Source organism: Numida meleagris, chromosome 2 (assembly GCF_002078875.1).
Source record: "Numida meleagris isolate 19003 breed g44 Domestic line chromosome 2, NumMel1.0, whole genome shotgun sequence".
In the NCBI taxonomy this organism is placed as follows: Eukaryota; Metazoa; Chordata; class Aves; order Galliformes; family Numididae; genus Numida; species Numida meleagris.
In genome coordinates, this window is record NC_034410.1 from 89,916,154 (window position 1) to 89,937,598 (window position 21,445).

General features: G+C 41.3%; 1 long non-coding RNA gene across 1 annotated transcript; it reads left to right on the forward strand.

The window, feature by feature from the left end:
* LOC110394124 lies at nucleotides 13,133-15,740 on the forward strand. Its single transcript, XR_002435372.1, has 3 exons — nucleotides 13,133-13,689; nucleotides 14,643-14,771; nucleotides 15,313-15,740. It is a non-coding gene; the product is annotated as an uncharacterized LOC110394124 (long non-coding RNA).

Consider the following 21,445-nt stretch of genomic DNA (forward strand, 5'->3'; position numbering starts at 1 on the left):
GTGTTTGTGCATTTCTTTATATCGGTACAGTTCTTGGTGAGTAGCTTCTTTGCAGATGATCTCTGTATTGCAGAGTTCTTTGACCAATGATTCTTGCTGTGACTTCCCATAATCAGGCTGCTGCTTCTCCTCTTACTGGATATTGCTTCTGCAGAAGCCCTTTTACAGACAACGAGACCATTTTAAATCTGCAGTCACGTTACCTACTACAAATGGCATTGCTCAGGAATGGATGATCTAGTGGGTGCAGATAAAAGGTTTGGTAAAGTTTTGAAAATTCTTCCTCACTTAATAGAAATCATTAATGGTACATAGAGGGGGAATTCCATCTGGAAGGGTAATATTTTCCAGAATAATAAAATACTTTAAACTATGCTTGCTCCAGATTTTTTTTTCCCCCCACACAGCAAATGTTTAAGATCTTAAATGTCATTTTTGCAACATCTTTTGAAATAATATATACATTTATATGCAGTTGGAGAGATGGAAATTTCATAAGATCATACGCAGAATAATAAGCTTAATGATAGACTGATAATGTTTAGGGGCTGAAGGAAAAAAGCCAGAGTAAACTTAATTTGGGGGCATTATTCCGGACTGACTTCACATGACAAATTTTTGAAGTAGTGTGGGAAAAACTTGCATTTTACTTAGGCAGTAGAGAAAATTATTTTATAATTTGATTTGCTGCACTCTTTGTGTTTTTGTGCATATGCCATTAACATCCTGAAGAACAGCATTCAAGCAATGTTCCTTTTTCAGGCCATGTCTGACTAGGCCCTCTTGGAGGATTTTTGGGAAAGGTAAAATGGCTTGAGTCTTTGTTCTTATTTCCTTTTTTCCCAAGCCACAGTGATTTTTGTTTTGACCGAGATCTCCTGTTAATCTTCCTCTTTCCTCTATAGTATAACAAACGTGGTGGTGTTTTAGGTATTTTGCATAACGAAAGGATATTTTTGGCCTTCCATCTGAGCACTAGAAAGATGTAAACATTCAAATATGTAAAAAGCATACTTTGAGCATGCAAAGTTCTATTTTATTCCTAGGCTCATAGTTTCTTCTCTTGTTCAAAGACACAGTACTCTTGGTCAATAAATGGAAACAGTAGAGCAAAGCAAAACTACAGTTAGTTAGGTCTATGGTGTGCACAGAAGAGTTACATGGGTAACAAAGTAAGCTCCTTCTGTCAAGTGCCAACATCCACCCAAGAGTCCTGATTCACAAGAGGTGCTGATCATTGTCACTCCAATAGCTTTAGCTGTTTGCAGGGCTGTAGCTGTTCTTGTAGCTGTTATGTTTGGACATACGGCATTCTACTTTATTTTTAATATGTTACTTCATATATAACTGAGTAATGCAGCTGCCCCAGGCTCCTTCCCTAAGCAAAATAAGGGAGCCTTTGGAAGATTCACATATATGCATGTATTCAAACATGACATTTTGTTGCTTTTAATTTTGGCTTCAGGCTTATTATTCAGCGCTTTAATACTGATTACAGTGTAATTAAAAAGTTTAGATTTGTTATATTCAGAACTGGTATGTCTGGGGTACTGATTTTGTAGCCTTTCTGGGTGTTTGGGTTGGGCTATGGCCATTGGCCTAAGTAAAGCTAAAAAGCAACACAAGTTATACATGAGATTGCTCTTCCTTGAATGAATCCAGAATGAAAAGAGAATTTTTGTTTTTAAAGGAAAAACTTCTAGATTGCTGGGAGAGAGCACTATCAGGGGGAGGAGGGTGAAATCGTTTCTGAAACACGCAGATAAGGCTTTTCTACTGAGATGCATAATAATTTTAGGTACGTGGGGGGTTTGGAAAGCTAACTTTTCCTCTTTATTTGAAAGAACATTCTGCAAACTTACAGTTACGGGAGCAGGGCTGACTTTGAATAAGTAAGCTATGATGGATTTAAATAATGTTTAAATATTAGATGGATAGGAAAATATGTATGGCATGCACACACTGAGAGGTTTAAATGATGATAGGACATTGAACATACAAGGAAAAGAAATACTGTAGAGTCACAGCAAGGGATTAATAACAATACACTTAATATGCTTGCAAAAAAGGTGTATTAAAAGCTGCGTGCACAGTGGGTACTTAAATGATTAAAAATAATAATACATTTGCCTGGGAAGTACTAAGTATACTATATGTAAAGAGCAGGGATTTAAATAATAATACTATTAATAATAGCAGCTCTTTGAGATGTGGTTGCTAGCACTACATCCTAATTTTACCTTTCTAAATGAATTTGCTACAGAGGAATCTGGCATTGTTTGCTGAGGCTAAGAACAGAATTTCCCTTTCCTACACACATATGCTTCCATGGAAAAACAACAAAGAAATAGATGAAGAGCTGGCTTTTTTCCTGAGCCTGTCACATGTGTGCATACGCACGCGCACACGGACACACACGTACTCACTCTCTCCTGGCCTGCAACCCTCAGCACATTTTGCAGATATGCTTCCTACTTAATTGCTACGCTGGAATCTCCTAATACCTTTCTGAATTAAGTTAGATTTCTACCCAGCAATAGTTTGCTATATATTTGTGCACGTGCAGATATACGTATAAAAAATACATATATTTCATAAGCAGACATCATTTTCTCCCACATCAGATAAATAGAAATCATTAACAGTGTCTCAAGGAAAAGTTTGCAGTAGTGTTTGTAGATACTACACATATTCCGACTTCCGTCTGAGGAGTAAAGAAATTCCACTGCTGAATAGCTGTTAGTATCTATTTTACAAGATTTACTCATTTTCAGGTACCTAATGTAGCTGCTAGCATGCATGCACAACAATACAATTTATATGGTAAATGGAACCAAATAATGGCTTCACTGAATGTTATGGCTGCACTGAAGGGAAATGTCACGGTAAATAGCTGCCAAATTATGGATCATGCCGAAGTGTCACAACTGCACTAAAGACAAATAGCACTAGAGGCTATTGCCACTGTGACGCTTTTGAGTTATGAAGAAGAGGAGCAGCCTGATGTGAGCCTCTTTGTGTCCTCATTATAGCAAAGGGTTACTGGTGCGGCATACAAGGAAAGGAAACCTAGTCCTACGTGGTGGCTAGTTATTAATCTGTCCTTTTCCAGCCTAACAGCTGTAGCAAAAGAGAGAGTCTTTCTTTGCTTTAGAAATACATATACACACACAAACAAAGAAAAACCTGCAGGTTTTATGAATGTAAATGTGTACGGGAAATGACTGGTAATGGAAAAATGTTGTAATAAAATAATCTAATCAAAGAATATTATTAAATTTAACATCGTATGTGTCTGAAAGCTTTAGTTGCTTCTTATGCAGATAGATGTGTGAAATATAAGCAATAATGCACTTTCTCTCTTTGTAAAGACTTGACTAGTAAGGACATTACCAACTAAATTGCTTCTTCTAAACTGAAGTGTGTCCCGGTTTCTTTCATTTTAATGGGAGGGTAATAAAGATGAAAGACTAACATTTTAACTGATGGATCCCTTAAGCTACAGAATCAAAATTTATTATGTTTTGAGGGAATATGCTAAATCCTGAAGTGTGGAGAGAAGCAGGGAAATCCCAGGTAAAATAAAAGCAAAAGTAACCTTTTTTTTTTTTTTTTTAAATGGCACTTTTCGGAGTGGAAAACCATTTGGTGCTCTTACTTAAACTGAGAAAACAATATTATTCTATCTTTGGGACAAAAAAATAAAAAAGGAGGAATATTTTTTGGGGAAAAAAGGCATTTGAAAATGGAGGGCCATAGTGCAGCAAGTGGCCTCGTCTTCCTAGGCTCACTTTTCAAAGCCTGCCTGCAGTGTTCAGGGGAGTGAGTTTGATGCTCTGCACACTATTGTACACGCCACAAACGCACCATCCATAATACAGCACAATTGTCAGTCGCTGTTTTACAGAGGGGCCAGGGCTGAACAATCATGGTGGATAAATTACTTTTCTATTCTACAGCAAGTGGCCTTCCTTCCATGTGAAGCTTAAGGTCATTGGCAGGGCAGTGAGGGAGAAGCTTATAGATTAGTTAACTCTAATGCACTAATAGTGTCCAGATAGAGGAACTATACCAATTAATTACAGTTAGGTTTGCTGTTGGAGATGACTTGAAGTGTTACTGTGTTGCGATACATTTTTGTATACGTATGTACATATGTACATACATATACATAAGGATATGTGCATATCTGTATGTATTTTGCTTTTTTGCTACTACCTCCAAATAAATAGCTATGCCTACATTCCTACTTTTCTTTTTTCTCTAGTACATTTATTAAAGCCTTTAATATTCATCATTGCAGGAATCACGATTTCAGAAATCAGAAAATATTCTTAAAAAGATTTTTGAACCATAGCAGCACATTCTGCTTACAATTTTTACAGTGTAGTCTGGAGAGAGGAAAAAAAACAAACCTGTCAAAAATTAGGTAGAACATCCTTGAATGGCAATTAGCATGCCCAGAATTTATTTTATGTACAACGCAGTGGCAAGTAGCTGCTTCTTATTAAATGAAAATCCTGTATTATGTACTTCAGGAACATTCCAGCTAATGAGTATGTAATGTCCTTAGTATAACACAGAACTTCTTTTTGTGTTCACAACCACAAGATGCTGGAAACTTGACAAATGATATCATTTAAGACAGATGCCTGCCTTAGGGACCTGTTTTTTGGCTTCCTGTTTCTGGTTTTTATTTCAATAACATTTGTAATTGCCACAGGATCTGTACCTGTGTAGTGTTTTAACCCCTTCATACATACCCCCTTGCTCTAACTCCTCGGATAGGCACTAGGTAATTCTATTTTTTTTCCCCTCCCCAGCTGGGCTGTTGTTCCTGCCTTTTTCAAACACAGAGATGCACATAAATAAAAGCTGGGCTTTATTAGACCAGATGAAACTGTAACATTAGAGAAAGTAAACGCTTGCTGCACTCACAGTGTTTTACTGGCCCAGAAGTACATCCAGACCAGGCCCAAAGAGAAAAATAAACAACAAGCTGTCAGGTACAGCCTGCTGATCCTCAGCAAGTCAGAACAAAATTCAGCATACGCTGCATAGGTACAGAGTACCTTGATCTCAGTTATACTTCTCCATGTATATTCCCCCCTTAAATTCACATTCTTCACCTAGATCGCAGGGTGCTGTGGTTTTTGACATGGCTGCCGTTTGTTGCTGGCTATGGGGGCCATTTTGGGGGTGCAGGCACAATGTGGGCTGCAGGCCTACGCTGCACCTCCCTTGAGGCCACATCAAGTACCAGCCCTGCCATAGGATAGTAGCAGTTCTCAGCTCCCCAGGCACTCAGCACAGAGCCTGGCAGACCCCACAGACCTGGGTAACGCAGGGTTTTTAGTGACAGTATTGATAGCATTGTGGTCTTGAGAAAGCATTACAGATAGGCCGCTCATGAGAGGCTTGTGTGGTTCTGCGTAGGGGAATTTTCATTAGGAGACCTCACTAAACCCTTGGCAGGGCAACAGTCACAAATGAGGGCTTGGAAGCACCTCGAGTTGCTACAGTGCTTTCTGACGTCACTTTGAAGCAAGAAGTTGTGTGCAAGCCTTCTGGCACAGGACGGGTAGCATATTTGAGCCTGTGCTCCCAAGCTGAGCTATCCCAATAGCATTGAACAACCCTGTTTTCCTCAGAGCTAGAACTGAGGACTGAAAACACGAAGAAACGTCTCCATTCACAGCAGGACCAGACCGCCCACAGTGCAAACACACACCCTGCGGGCCTTTCATGGGAGAAGCATTTATCTTCCGTAACAAGGGGGAGGTCAAAAGGACCCCGTGAAGGCTGCACTGAGTCTCTCCTGCTGCTGCAGAGCACGTTGGCAGAGGAAGTACACCAGCACACGGCCTCGTTACATGCTCCAGGGCTGTGCGCTAGCTTCCTCTGTGCTGCCTTCAAAATGATACCCCTGAGGGGCTGGTGCACAGAGGGAGAAGAGAAGGCAACGCAGCCAAGTGCACTCAGCCACCCAGGAACCCAAATTCCACAGAAATTGGTTGTTTGGCATGTCCAATTGCTACGATAAACAAAAAAAACAACAAACAACACTTCATTTGTGTTGGCATGACATAATTGGCGTGACCATTTCTGGCAGGCTATCTAAAAGTTGTATTTGCATCCAGAGTTTTGAAAGAACTTTCATAACATTAAACAAGGATAATGCAGCAAACGTGTGGCTGATTTACACCCTGACACCTATGTGCAATCCCTCACTGAAGCCTTCACCAGTGCTGTCCTCAGGCTGTACTCCTCTCAAAACAAGCCCTGCACACAAGTGGAATGATGCACCTTCCCTTCTTGTGCAGGGTGTGGCAGGAGGAACCAGAGGGAAGCAGATTAACCATGTCTATTTTCATATGTCCCTAGTGATTTATTGGGTCATTTGGCATAGTACCGAGCTGGGAAGCCTCACACTACTCTCACAAGTGCAGCCCAGGCCAGCAGGTTACCCCAGAGTCATAGGAGCTCACAAGCATCCATAATGCCAGACCGGTGGTGGCAGCGGCAGCAGCTGGGCTGCCAGATGGGAGATGAGGGCAATGCAAGTCCTTCTCAGAGAGACCACTGCAAAGGCAGCCTCTGATTCTCAGGTGTCTTTCTTTTAAAGATATCATTCAGATTTGCATTCATTGTATTTAAAAAAAAAAAACACCCCATTCTCACAATTCTGAGTTACTTAATAGATTTTTCTCTCCTTACCACCCCTTCCTCCTTCTCTCAATTTCCCTCCCTACCTAAAAAAAAGTAATAATTGTAGAGGAACAGGCTGCTGGAAGGATTTCAGGCTTTTCTTTACCTTTACAGAGGAGAGTTTGATTACCCTTATTCTTACAGCTTGCCTAAACCTAAAAGAGCATGTAGACTTTTGCCTATAGGCTCAGCAACAAGATTTTTGTGAATTTATGGCAAATACGTATTTTTCATTTTATCACAGAAAAAGACATTACATTACTTTACAGTTTAGAAGCTTTTTTGTTTTGTGAGCAGGTGACCCAAGGACTGTTTCCACCTAGATGATTTCATTTGCTGCATCTTTGGTTCTATCTGTTAATGGTACAGTTTAATGCAATGAGGCTATTTATGCTGCATTTCTTCCTTTTGTATTTGTGAAGAGCTGAGGTGCTTAGCAGTCACAAAATAAATGTTATGGAAGAAAGAAGAAGGAACCAAGTATTCCTCCTTTTCCACACAGAGGATCTTGCAGTGGTACAGAACACTTAAGCAGGGGTTCACATGATACAAGCCAGAATCTTATAAGTGAATTGAGGGCTGCAGAAAGTAAAACATGCTCTAGAAAAGGCTGTGCCTAGATGGGGTGAAAAAGAACATCAATGGTGGTATTGTGTTCAGGTGACTGAATGAAAGATAAGGGTTGTACTTCACCTCACTTGAGTTTAATAAGTGGCAACAGGCCTTTCTTCCTGCACAGATCAGAGACCAGCCCAAATCTAACAGCATTACTTCACCAAGATACTGCAGTGAGAGCAAGTGTCAGTGTCCTTGATTTCTATTTTTTTTTCCTTCTGCCTTCTTGGCATCATGTCACATTTTCAGCTGTCACGTTTTGGACTGGATGATCTTGTAGGTCTTTTCCAACCTAGCTAATTCTAATTACAAACACAAGGTGGGAAACCAAAGGCAATTTCTTTGCCTTCCAGGAATGTAGTAAGAACTTCACTACGTCTGTCATATAAAAGTGGCAGCTGTAAACAACGTGTAGGTTAGTACCTTCACAATGGCTGGAGGGCAGGAAACATTTTCATTCAGGCTTGGTCTTCATTGGGTCTTCTCAGCAGATTTTGCTAGGGTACCAGTAGCACCCATGGTTCTCCAAATAGCAGAAAAGTTTGTGTTTGACAGCTAGCCATACTGCACTGGAGGTAACAGAGAGTGGGGCTTCTTTAGCACTTGAACATCTATCACAGATAACAGGAAGGGTGGAGGGACTCCAGCTCTAAGACTTGTACATCAGGTCTGGGGGGATTTTATGGAAACCATGCAATTACAGTGGCCCCAAGAGCCTGTCTCGCTGAGTGCAAGAAGATGCAGTCCCAGAGCACTATGAGTGAATTAGGCTTTTTGTTCAGCTTTGTATAAAATAATGAGGGGGCGGGGGGGGGGGGGGGAACAAGCACTGTCTCATCCACTACAGATAGTTGCCCTGGTGCCGTGTCTGACAGGATGGTTTTGCACTGAAGCATAGGAGATCTTGCTACCTTGTATGCTTCGGTACTGACACTGTTCTTCAATCAGCATTGCCCTGGCCTTCAAGGGAAAATATGCCAAAATGTCACAGGTTTCCAAATGAAATGCAAATACTGAACTTTCTGAAATTTACTGATGGAGTTTTACTCCTTTCCTGCATCTGAGCTGTACCGATGAGATGCAGTGGAAATGAAAGTTTCCAATTCTTGGCAGCAGGAGCAGAGCCCCCTGTACCTCAGGATGGAACACCAGTCACAGAATGATTTAGATTGGAAAAGACCTCTACAATCATCTAGTCCAACTGTCCACCTATCACCAATATTGCCCACTAAACCATGTCCCTCAGTACAACATCTACATGCTTCTTTAACCCTTCCAGGAACAGTGACTCCCCCACCTCCCTCAGCAGCCTGTTCCAGTGCCTCACCACTCTTTACAAGTGGAAATTCTCCCTAATATCTAACCTGAACCTCCCCTGGCAAAACTTAAGGCCATTGCCTCTCATTCTATCTCTGTTACTTGGTAGAAGAGGCTGACTTCCACCTCACTACAGCCTCCTTTCAGGTCGTTGTAGGAAGCAATAAGATCTCCCCGGGGCTTCCTCTTCTCCAGCACTCATTTATTGCTGTGAGAATCAGCCACTCAGAGTTGGGCCAGCTTGCCTGTTACCATTCATAGCATTCTTCAGCAGATGTAAATATCTGGGTAATGGAAACCATTTGCTTTGCCTTCAGCCACAGGTATTGGGTCTGACTTACTGGTGGTTGGCAGCTATATAGCCTGGTTCCCTCTAGCTAATCTCACCTCTGCATGCACAGAAGTGGGAGACAACGGCTGTAGTGGACATCTCATGTCCCTCCCATGCCCAGCACTTCTCTCCCCAAACAGGAGGATACAGTGGAGCCATGAATCCACTCTTACACACTGCCCTTTCCTCAGCTGGACCTCAGCAGAGGTGCAGAGTCTGGAGCAGACTTTGCTCAAGGCACACCACATAAAGGCAGAGAGTGACATTTCAGTCTTTCATTGCAGAGTCATTCAGGTCACTCACTGAAATTATAGACACCAGCTCCAGTGATGTTAACAGCCAACTTTAGATTATTAACCATCCTTTGGATAGCAGTACATTTACAGTGCTAGCATGCAGAGAATTCCTCCAAATTACAGGGTGTCCTGACACAGCCAGTCAAACCACATGGACCTCTAGATGCAGCAGGCAGTGTAATTAAGGCTGTTTTCTCATTTGTACATTCCCAGCAGCACTCAGAATACACTCTTGACCACTGGATGATGCTCTTTGCATCAGGTTATGAAAGGAGATTAGAGTGAAGGGTGCCTTAACAATAGCTCATTACGGAGACCTCAAACATTTTCTTTTATTGCATTATTTATGTTTTTGTGATCATAAAACACTATTTCCAGGGCAAAGTGCACTCAAGAAGCTTATTGGCCTGTAGGTGGTTTCATTTGATTAGATTTAGGAGAGGGAAGTTACAGAAACATCTTTTACCTGCTACTTTCCTGAAAGAAACATTTCCACCCACAGCACCCCCCTCATCAGGCCATACATTTGCAATACCACAGAGATCCACCAAACTTCATTAGCCCTTTCAAATGTTTCTGGGAAAGGCAGTGACCATTTTTCCCCTAAGGCTCTGGAAATTTGTCTTCCTGCAACAATCACTGACATCCCTGGTAGCATCCATTTTTTAATGTAATGACCTTTTGCAAGCAAGCAAACATATTTTGGTCCATTCCATATATTTAGATTCCTGTGGAAAGATCATAACACTGATTTCACATAACAGCATCCATATTAAAAAAACTCAACCAAAAAACAATAACAACGCAGATAATGTTCAGGAATGCTTATTCCCATTTCTTGATTTGTACCTAGTCAAGAACCACATTAATTACGTTCTTCCCTTGTATTTTTCTCTTTATTCTCCTACAGAGCCACTCTATGCAACTCTGCTGGAATACTTTTTTTTTTTTAACCTTCACACAGATCCAAGAATGAATTTTGGCCCTGACCATGGAATATTCACTCACTTTCAAAACATAAGTAAAAGAACCAAAACTAATTAACTGGAAACTGCCAGCACAGAGAATTTATTGTTTATAATAGTGCAACTCTGGCTCCTTAACTTTTCTTTCTGTTGCTTCTCCTCTATAAACATAACACTGATGGCTATTACAGTTAAAGAAAAAACTCACGCAAAACACACCACCAAAAACCCACAAACTAGAGGGCACAGATACCATAAGACATTCCAAAGAGAACAGGGGAAAATTTAGGTTGCAAACAGAGGCTGTACCATATCAAGAGCAGATGCCAGGCATGCTCCTTAGTGTGAAGAGTCACTACATGGATCCCTACGTCTGCAAGTAAAAATTAATTAAGAGACCAGACAACAACCAGACAGAACTGCTCCTTGCGCTCTTTTAAGCCCTGGAACCATCTACTAAGTATGCTGGATGTGGAAAAGAACAGCATCTCAATATTAAATGATAAAGTATTGTTTAATTGATACACAGCTACTTTCCTTCTCTGGAAAAGTCAGGTAGATAAAAAATGAAGAAAGATGGAGAATACAAAAGATTTGTGAATTTCAATATGATAGGATTAGTTAGACTTTATGTACCATACTCTAGCTTTCTGAATTACAGACCACCGAGATCACCATCCACAGATACAACAGGCTGGTATACATCTTGTCACTGATATGTACTCAGAGGTCTATTTCTCTAATTGATGGCTTCACTATTCAAGATGCATATGGATAGCTATTGTTATCTAACACTAACTATCATGTGTTCCTATTGTTCCACATTTTTCTCCTTGTCAATGGCATGGAAAATATCCTATCTAAACCTTCAGGCTTACTAAACGAAGGTGCATTATTTGCTGACTCACCACGTGGCATCATTAATATTTGTGAGCAATCTGCACATCTCTCCACTGACATCTTTAAACATTCAATTAAAATTGGATGAGTGTACACCAACGCAAAGAAATAGTTTAATGAAGACTTTGCACTGATTTTTTTGAAAAGTGTTCTAATGCAGGTGCTTGCTAGCAGGCATGCTGTTGAAGTCAGGACAGTGAAATGAGTGTAAGAATGAACTGCACATAAAAGGGAAGGAGGCAGATGGCTTCATGGTGGAGCCATGGCAGAGGTTTGACAGGAAACACTTCTCCCAGTACAGCTAAGCAGTGAGGGAGAACCCTATTATATGGTTGAGTGGGGCCAGCAATGGCATCTTGTCATTCTAACTTGTATAAGTAAGCAAGCTTAATTGCTCCTTGTCTTTTCAAGATGACTTTCCACCAACAATCTCATTACCACACACATGTTTATTGCACATATCCAAGTCCCTTTGTGCAGACCTGAAAGCAATGAGGGAGCAACAGTATTATGTTACCCAATAACATTGCTTTTTCTCTTTTTTTACCAGATGGATGTGACCTGCCTTCTCCTACTGCAACAAACAAGGTGACCAGATGCAGCAGAACATACACCACCACTGGAAAGAATAAAACCAGAGGGAAAGCAAGCTGTCAAAAGAACAGCGTACTGAAGAGGAAAAATGTAAACATGACTTCTATTTACCAAGATTAACATGTAAAGTTAACATGTTTGTCATGGAATACATTAATATGTATGTTTTCCCATTATGTGAATCTTTTCTTATATTACTTATTAGAAAGGGATATAATCACAATGATGGGGCTAGAACGTCACTTAAAAATTAGGTGATGCCCAGTCAACATAATATAACCACTAGAGTGTCATTTCTGATTTAGATGTAGCGATATCAGTGTCATTGCCGCTGGGAAGAAATTATAATGGCTGTTAGTAATAAATAAAGTGACAAGAAGGAGGGCCCTCCTTCGCATATAATTCCTAACAAAATTCAACTACTGACTTCTTCAAGCAGCTCTGTGCCATTCATTGACAAAGAGGAAATAAGCAGGTTTTGTGCAGTTGCATAGACAGAGGAACTCTCCAGTAATTTTCCAAGCCCAAACATAGACATTGCAAGTCTTATGAAATTTCACCATGCTATTACTATTAAGCGAAGATGTAGCAATGAAGCTCGCATTAAGAAAATCTTAACATGAAGTTAAGATTATTTTTAACAAAAAGCACTAGAGATAACAAGCACACAGGTAAGCAAAAACATAGTAAAGGCACTTGTACACCATATATGGATGCTTTGCATTGCATCTACCCTTGCCGCAAATACTCCGGCCTTGTCTCTGTGACTGTGAGCAGCCTTAATCCACAGATCAAGAAACTTTCCCATAAGGGTTTTATATCATAAAAACATCCAAAGAGAGCTACACAAAATATCATTCACCTGCTGCATATAACTTGCTAGACTAGAGCATTCTTCACATTGTTCATATGTTGAAAGCCAGAAAGCTAACGTTTTATTGCTAGCTCTAGCATTAGGATTAAAGACCTTATCCTCCCACATGCAAAGACCAAGAAAGAGCAAAATCCTTTCTTCTCCTCTGATTACAGAAGTACAATTGATGTTACTTTCCTTGTCCCATGAACAAGGCAGCTCCACTCTATAAAGCCCAACAGCATAGCACCCATACTAGTAAACACCTAAAAAATTAGGTAAGTACAAGCAAGTCTATAGTCGTATCTTCTGCAATACTCTCAACTATCTAAAACTAGTAGACTACCTGATGCACAAACATTCCCAACAGCATTTAACATACCAGCTCCTTCTTAAAAGAAAAAAGCCACATACCTCTTCATTTGGGACCTCTAAAAATCACTTGTTAAGCTGCAGAGCAAGGAAAAGCAACAACACCACCTTCTACTAAAAATAAGAACACACACATAAAAGCATTTGCAAGAGTTCAAAAAAAAAAAATACCATAGGGACATGTAACCTACCCTTTTCAGAGGCTAGTATAGCCTCTAGAAGGGACAGTCAATAAATAGAGCTCCTGCTCCCTTGGCTGCTAATCATTAAATGAGAGGGGACCCAGGGTCCAGCCCCTTCCAGTCACCCAGGTGCGTTGTTTGGGTTAGCCATGGCTTCTCACCTGGTACTTTATCACTGGTTCAGGCTGTGACCTAGCAATCCCCATACACAAGTAAAGGTTACATTAAAAAGGCATTAAATCAAAAATAAAAATGCAGGTAGTATTAGTCTACCTATCCTTTTGTTATCATAGTTCGGTTTTTAGTTAGCTGTTAATCACCAACAGTTTAAAAAATAAATAAATCAGCCTTCACTTGGAGAATAAACGTGGCCATTTTCAGCTGAGACCAATTTACTAATCTGGTTGTAGCTGATGCAAGCACTTCTGCAGGTGGTTTACTCTCAAGCACATATAGCCAAAGAGAGCAGGTACAAAAATGAACATTGTGTAATGTGCTTTATAAGATGTAGTAACTTAACATGAAGAAGACTCTGGTGAAACATCTGAATCAGCAGGTTAGCATTTTGACATGTGAGGGTTTTTTTGTTTCTTTTTTGTTTTTTTTAGTTGGTGGTCTCTTTTACTACAGGGCATGTCAAAGGAGTGTAGGGATCTGCCAACTCCACACTAATTGCTTTGGCTCCTTTGCACAAAGATCATTTGTTGATAAAGTTGCTACAGGCACGCTTAGGCAACAGGTTTTTATAGGATGCCTAGTGTTCTTTATAATGCAATTAGTTTAATTTAGTATATACTTTTATCAACTGCAGCATTGTTCTTTTGCTGACAAACTGTCAACGGTTTATGAGCAGGTTTGGCCCGGTTCTGTGACAAATGGGGCAGGGGGCCTACAGATCCATGCCCTGGGAAAGGGAAAAGGGGAAAAAAGGGTAAGGAGATGGGCCTGAGAGCAAAACAGTGGCAACAATCTGAGGAGGAACTAATTTACTAAATAAGATATCAGAATGCAAAATAACACACTATAATACAATATAATTACAATTTAAGCTGATAAATCTAATACAATGAGAGAGAATGTGCAAAAAAATCAAGGTAGGCCTTACTCTAATACCGATGATAAGACAGCTGGGGAGCAAGATGCTGCTGGGACAAGAGACGGGCGGAAAGAGAACAGGTCTCGTGATATGCAGCTTTTTATCTTTCCCTCTGACTGGAAAACGGTAACAGGGGAGCAAAGTCCCCTGGGAAATGTAGTAGTCCTTCTCTTCTGAGAACCAGGTACATACACTACATGATGTTATGATGTGGAATACCAATAACCAAAAATCATAACACCATGACACAAACAATGGCAACAAAATCTGTGTACCCTTCCATGACTGAATCTTCCCCCACATTTCCTAGATTTGAGCTTGCTTTCAGGTGAAGAATGTGACCAAAGAAAAAGCCTTACTTAATGTTCAGTAGCTGGGATTTCATTTTTTCATAGTGTCTATTTTATATTTAGGAGAGTTAGAAGAATGACTGAGATGGGTCTTACCCATGTGCCATCTTTGCAAAAGATGCTAGGAGCACTTTGTTTCAGAAAGCAAAGATTCGGGACGTGCCTCAGAAGCTCTGTGAAGAAAAGCCTTCCGTGAGTTCATGTGTTTCAAGGCCCCTTACAAGCAAGCTGGGATAGTTAATGAACAACCACCAGCTTGTGCCTCTCAATCTCTGTTTCACCAAAAGAATACTAAGGAGGCTCCTTAGCTCCCCAGGCATCTGCCCTTGTTCCAAGAGCAGCAAGGTTCTTTAGACAGCATGGTTCTCCAGGTGTGTGCCCTTTCCTGCAGAACACACACCTAACAATTGGCTGCCTTCCCTGCACCCCTGCCAGGAGCAGCTTCCACCCAAAGTTCACACCTCACCCCAGTCTCGTCCAGGCAAGTGACTTACACGTGTGGTTTTTTTAACCATAGGCCATAGCATTGTATGATTATGATTATTATTTTTATTTACTGCTGATTCTGGGTGGGAGGCAGAGGACTACCTGTGATCTTGGAGAACCATGGGGATAAAAACGGATGGAGAAATATCACAATGAAATCTGATAAGATGAAAAACACCTCCTATTCTCATCCCTGTGCTACTTGCAAAGAATCAGCAAAATACAATGTTCTCTTATTGTTTTGCAGTTCCCTCACATCCCTGATGGAAATAATTGCATGATTTCAAAATCTACTGCACTCCTGAGCAGGAATAATCTCTGAAGTATGCTATGCATGTGTGTCAGTCCAGATGGCACATGACACACTGACAAAAAGGGCCAACTAAAGGAAATGTGAAGTGGGTTTGTGTCTACTGAGAAAGAGCCTGCTTCAGCCACAGCACATTGAGATGCCATGTGTGCAGGAGGAGAGTGGGGCATTGCTTGCATTCTTTAAGGCAAGCACGTGGATCTTAAGTGCTTTGTGGGACCCAAGCCTAAACTAATAGCATTGTATTTCTTGTTCACCGAGAACAAAAGCAAACTGGTTTGGGATCACTATGACCTAGATGATATCAGAGGTTAGCAAAAATGACAGGTCAGACCTGTCAGGATGAAACAGCTGCATCAAGCAGTGGGGGGGGCAGGAGGGGGGAGGGTGGGACTGGGGGAGGAGGGCACCCGAGTTGCAAACAGAGAGACAGAGGAGCAGGACAAAAAGATGGAAACTGCGTGTCCTGAATACGTATAAATGTGTGTGTGTGCAGCTGCAGCTCTGATCTTATCATTTGCATACACACAGATAGCTGGACATCTTCTGACCACCCTTTCACAAGCAGCCTTATGGCACCATGACTCCCATGGTCCTACCGCTCCTTGGGTCTCATTTCCATAAATTATGGTGCAAAAGGACAATAACCTGTTAGCAGTCCCAGTCTTGCGTGACATACAAAGCAGCAGAAGCTGGAGTATTTTCTGTGCCATCCTGTGCCCCTTTTGTGGGCCAGGTGTGGCCCCACCAGCAAAATGCAGTGGTGTGCCAGCAGTTTCTGACCTGTTTGCAAAGCTAACTAAAGCTAATTTATCATGGCAGGCTAATCAGGATGACAAGGTTGGGTGGGTGACATTCTCCAAAATCTCCAGTTTGTTGTGTTTTTTTTTTTTTTTTAATCCCCTTAGCAATTTGTTTTCTGTATAGCAAAGTTTTCTCCGAGAATGTTCCAAAATATAGTCAAGGTTAACCATGCTGTGAGCTTATTCAATATTTATGATTCTTTTTTATTTGTACTAGGACTTTTTGGGGACTCCAAATAGTCCATTAATCACACAGAGTGACAAAATAGGCCATTTGACAATTTGTACAGGGGCTGCATATTTTTTTTTTCTGCTCAAGAATAAAGAACCAACTTAACTTCATCAACAGTTCCTGATTAATTGTTACAAAGTGTCATCCATAAATTTTCCTTCGATCTAATAATCCTTTCAGAAGACTTAACAATATCCCCAGTGATTTGGGTTTTATTGAGGGCTGAGTTCCTGGAGAAGCAGTGACACAAATAGCTCAAGTGAACTGAGACACCTCCGTGGACAGTCTTCACAGAGTTGACAGTTCTGAAATACAATTATCAGTGTGATCTGCTTAAGAATTCATCATCAGCTCCTGCCTTCTGAAGACTTAAAAAAATACCGAGGCATACAAAGAAAAAGAGGTGATAAGAAGGCATCATTTTCTTCCAGCCTCATAACTGTAAATTGAAGAAAATTATTTTCTTTGCCTGCAGCTCATTGGCATATAGGCAGCATTATATTATAATTTCATAAGCATAAATCCTTTGAATAAATTTCAGAAGAATAACTGAATTAGAAATGCAAGTAAAGTATCTAAAAAACTTAACTGTACTAGGCAGGAAAAACCAGATGCAAGTAAAACCGGCACAGGGAGATTTACTGTCTGCCTGCTCATCCTCTGTCTGTGAAGGGAATACTCCCCCTCTCCTCCCACCAACCTGATCCAGCTAAGGTAAATTTTAAGGAGGAAAAAAAAAATGTTAACTTCAGACATCATTTCCATATGCAGCAGGGAAATGTGAAATCTAACCCACCTTGCTGCCTGCTTTTACAGGATTTCAGCCGTATTTCATCATTAATTAATCCTGGAGATACAACAGGCTTGGGGTTTGTTGTAATTATTGTTATTAGTTTATTTATTAGTCGTAAGCATATGGGAGATCAAAAAGCATCCCTCCCAACAGTTCCCTAGCAACAAGTCAGCTAGTTGTTCGCATAGAAGTTGCCAAATGTGCCCACAAGGTATGTTTGGGATGAAGCTCTCACCCTGTCCCATGGTGCTGCCTTTATGAGAGTCTCTTTGGAGGCAGCAACAACTCAGCTCTACCGAAAGGCTTGGTTGTATCTTTGCTGCATAAGGCAGTTGCAAGTCAGGAGATCAAAGTTAAGTTCTAGTATTGAGCTGTGGCAGGGAAGTCGGAACTTGATGTTCCTTGATGTCCCTTTCAACCCAAGGCATTCTATGATTCTATGATTATATTGACTTTCTGTCCAGTATGGGTGAGAACTCACTCCTCAGTTACCTGTCCTCCTTTGGGAATGTAGGCTATTGTCTTGCAACTTATACTTAAAATGGGCATGTTAGTATCCTGCTCTCCACTATGTTTATTTCTGTTTTACCTATTATGATGTACAAAGGCTCCTCCAAAAGTAATGTCTCCTATTTTACTATGTGGACCCACGACATCAGAGGCAGATGTTGCTGGTATGGCAGCAGAGGTAGAACCTTCTCACCAAGATCCCATTATATTTTGTTGCTCTGCCACAGATGGCAGCAGAGGGGCGATCTGACAAAATGCCATCTGACATGGAAAAATGTATGGAGCAAAGGTGTGTCACTGAATTCCTCCATGTGGAAAAAATGGCACCCACTGACATTCACTGACATTTGCTGAATGTTTTTGGAGACCAAACAGTGGATGTGAGCACAGTGAAAGATGCATTGTGTGGGCAACATTTTCCCAGCAATGACACTATCACACCATTGGTGCAGATTTTTACGAGTGTGACATGCAGGCTCTTGTTCATCGCTGGCATAAATGCACAGCTAATGGTGGTGACTATGTCGGAAAATAGTGTTTGTAGCTGAGAATTTGCTTTATGAAACACTGTCCTTGTTCTTTCTGTATCTGTTGTAATTTCCAAGGAAATAAATAGGAGGCATTACTTTTGGAGTGTACACGTTGCTATTATGGTAAATTTTTGTAGATCTTGATTGCTAAGACTATGGTCAAATTTGACGCAAAACTCCTATGATTTTGACTGGAAAGAGTTCCATACAAACCTAAGTATGAAGAACATAAATTACCACCCAAGTTGTCTGAACTACTATGAAACCAACGCAGCCACACAGAGCTGTGTGTATGTTTACACTTTAATTGACCTATTGGCGATTCACAAAGGCAGCCCATGGGAACTCCAGAGTCAGGGCAAGTGGTTGTCTGAATCCATTTGTGACACAGATACTTAGGATTGTCTTTGCTGTTCCCACTCATTCTTCCCACAGAATATACCACACTATGGCACCTTCTTCATGGTACAGAGCAACGATTCCTCCAGTTCCTCCAGCTCCCATGTAGGCTAGAGCAACACCAACATCTTTAGTGTACAAGGTAATTTATAACCATAATAGGGCACAGTGCTTCTTACTTTACACACTACTCAAGTATTAATTAGTTACACCACACCTTGAATTTACAGCAATTTCAACACACTAGACTTGCATATGTTGCACAATATGGGCTGCTCAGCATGCATCAACCTGAAAGACCAGAGGGGAAAACTCAGGATACAACTCTATGGTATTGTGTTCTATGGTTCACCAGGGGGTTGAGGTGTATGGATTGACACAATGATCTAATGTTTATATGGAATTTATGGTATCATTGAGATGGCCATTTTGACTAGACAGTAGGAAAATTAAGTGAGCGGGAGCAGTTGTCAAGCTCATTTTGCTTATCTGTGATCTTGGTGCCGGTAAATTAGTCATGAACATGGAATATATGGATTCCTTCACTCCCGATATTACTAGGAGAAAATGAAGATAGGGAAGAAGAGTGGAGAGGGGATCAGCTTTCCTAAAGAAACTGCATAAACCCACTGGATGATTTCCAAAGACTCATAACCCTGTTGGACCAAAATGAAATTTCCCTGTAACGCACTGATCAATAGCTACAACATGTTCTACTATCCAATGGCCCTCTCATGAGGGCCATACTTCATGCCAGGCTTTAAATCTAGTCCCTCAGAGACTTTAACAGATAATTTATTAGAAAATCACACACAAAAATATCTGTTTCTTTGATTCTTGGACTCTTCTCCCACTCAAGAATAATTGAACTACTTTTATCTTAAACTTTTAAAAATTTACATTTTGCCAGAGACCAGGCCTGGAACATTTAATCCTGATAAGCAAAGCATTTGGAAGGCTCTGAGAAACTCAAAACAGAGGATTAGAATGGAAATTCTCAACTACACATGACACACTTAGCTACCAGTCTTGCATCTGCTTCTGCGGCAGGCCTGACCATGCAGTCAGAGAACACACTCTGGTTTTTCCACTGATTTCAGTGAGATTTGGAGGGAAGAGGTTTTAGCGGCCTCAGATTTCACATCTTCATGTCATGTGTGTTCAGGGTCCCAAAAATAGAGGTTACCTAATTGTTCCCTTTTCATCAAACAATTAAGCTTATATTGATCAATTTCCTGGATGAATCTAGGGGGACTTGGGTGTGTCCTCATATTCACCAAAATGATGGAATAAGTTTTCCAGGCTTGTTTTTAATAGGGATGCCTGAAGGAACTTTTCGTGGTTTCAGCTTCCCAGAGATCATATTGGCATGGAGGACAGAAAGAGAGGAGCCTTGTGTAGAAAGGCAGCACTGCCGTAGACAAAGTGGTATTTTTCTTGTTTTTGTTTTTGGTTTGGTTTGGTTTTTTGTTTTTTTTTTCTTTCTCTTTTGGCCAATGAAGAGACAATTTGTATCCATCCCTGATATATTCCTGCCAATCCACCTCTGTCTCCCCAGACTTCTGTGCTAGGGTAGTGCACTAGGGGTTGCTATGGTCCACAGAAAGGAGATGGGCACTATTTGCAGGCAGTGAGGCTCATTCTCTAGCTCGAGATCTGTGGGCTCACGCAGTCAACTCTGGGGTCTGGCATTTCTACCTCAAGGGTCAGTCAAGGTGGTGGCCCTCCTGTAAAGACAAATTCAGTGGGCAAAGAGCTGAGCTGTGGCAGAGAGCATTCTCCTGCACACGGAGGGCAACGTCTGACTGAAGAGGCCTCCTGGTGGGCATTGCTGGGTGCCGCCATTTTCTCCTTGACACAGCCAAGTCCAAGCTGGGCACCACCATTTTCTCCTGCTTGGCACAACCAGGTTGAAGCACACATACAAACTTTGGCAAGTGGAGTTCATGGATGCAAGTGTGAGATTTTTGTCATGCTCTAAGTTGCCTTTTTTTTTCCTAGGCAAAAATATTGTCACTTTTTCCATCAATTTAATTAGATACAATTTATCTTTGCTTTTCTCTGCAGCATTTCTTTACTTTCTCATCAGGACCGACACAGGCCAATTAGTGTGGTGTAATTGTTTAACCTCATCAGCGCACTGCACAGGGAGGAGGAGAGCACTGGCTGTGAGGGAGGGAGGGAGGAGCGGCGGGCCATGGTGCAGTGCGAGGCCTCTGGGAGCACGCCTTGCTCTGACACCCCAACGCCTTGTTCTCTGTCACCACTATCACCCTGCCATCGATTCCCAGAGCTAATTCTTCAACCGCGCTGTGCCCAAAGCACTGCGCAGCATTATCTCCTTCCTAGGATGCCCCCTGAAAGCAAAATCTACTGCAACCATAGAAACCAGAGGACTTAAGCGATGTGTCATGTACATGTGCAGGCTCTGTTTTCAGCACCTTTGCCGACAACACAGTGTGAGAGCCTGTAAGGAGGCTTATTTCATTCTTTCACCCTACACCTCTATAAAGCCAGCACTGGCCACAAAATAAGCAACGAGGGCTGGCATCTTCCTCTGATGTTATTCAGGGCTTCCCAAGGGTCAGTGATGGGCGAGTGAAGGCCAGTTTGCAGGAGGCCTGCTGCTGCGAGTAGCTTCTTCTGAGAGGACGGCAGGCAAGAGAAAAGACAATAAGCGAGATTGGTATGGTGCAATGCTTGAAGTTGCTTTGGCTCTGCTGTTCAGCTTACACTTAGGTCGAATGCATATCATTGTGCATTCCATGAATGGGGTTCTGCATGAGCCTGGGAAAGCCTGACT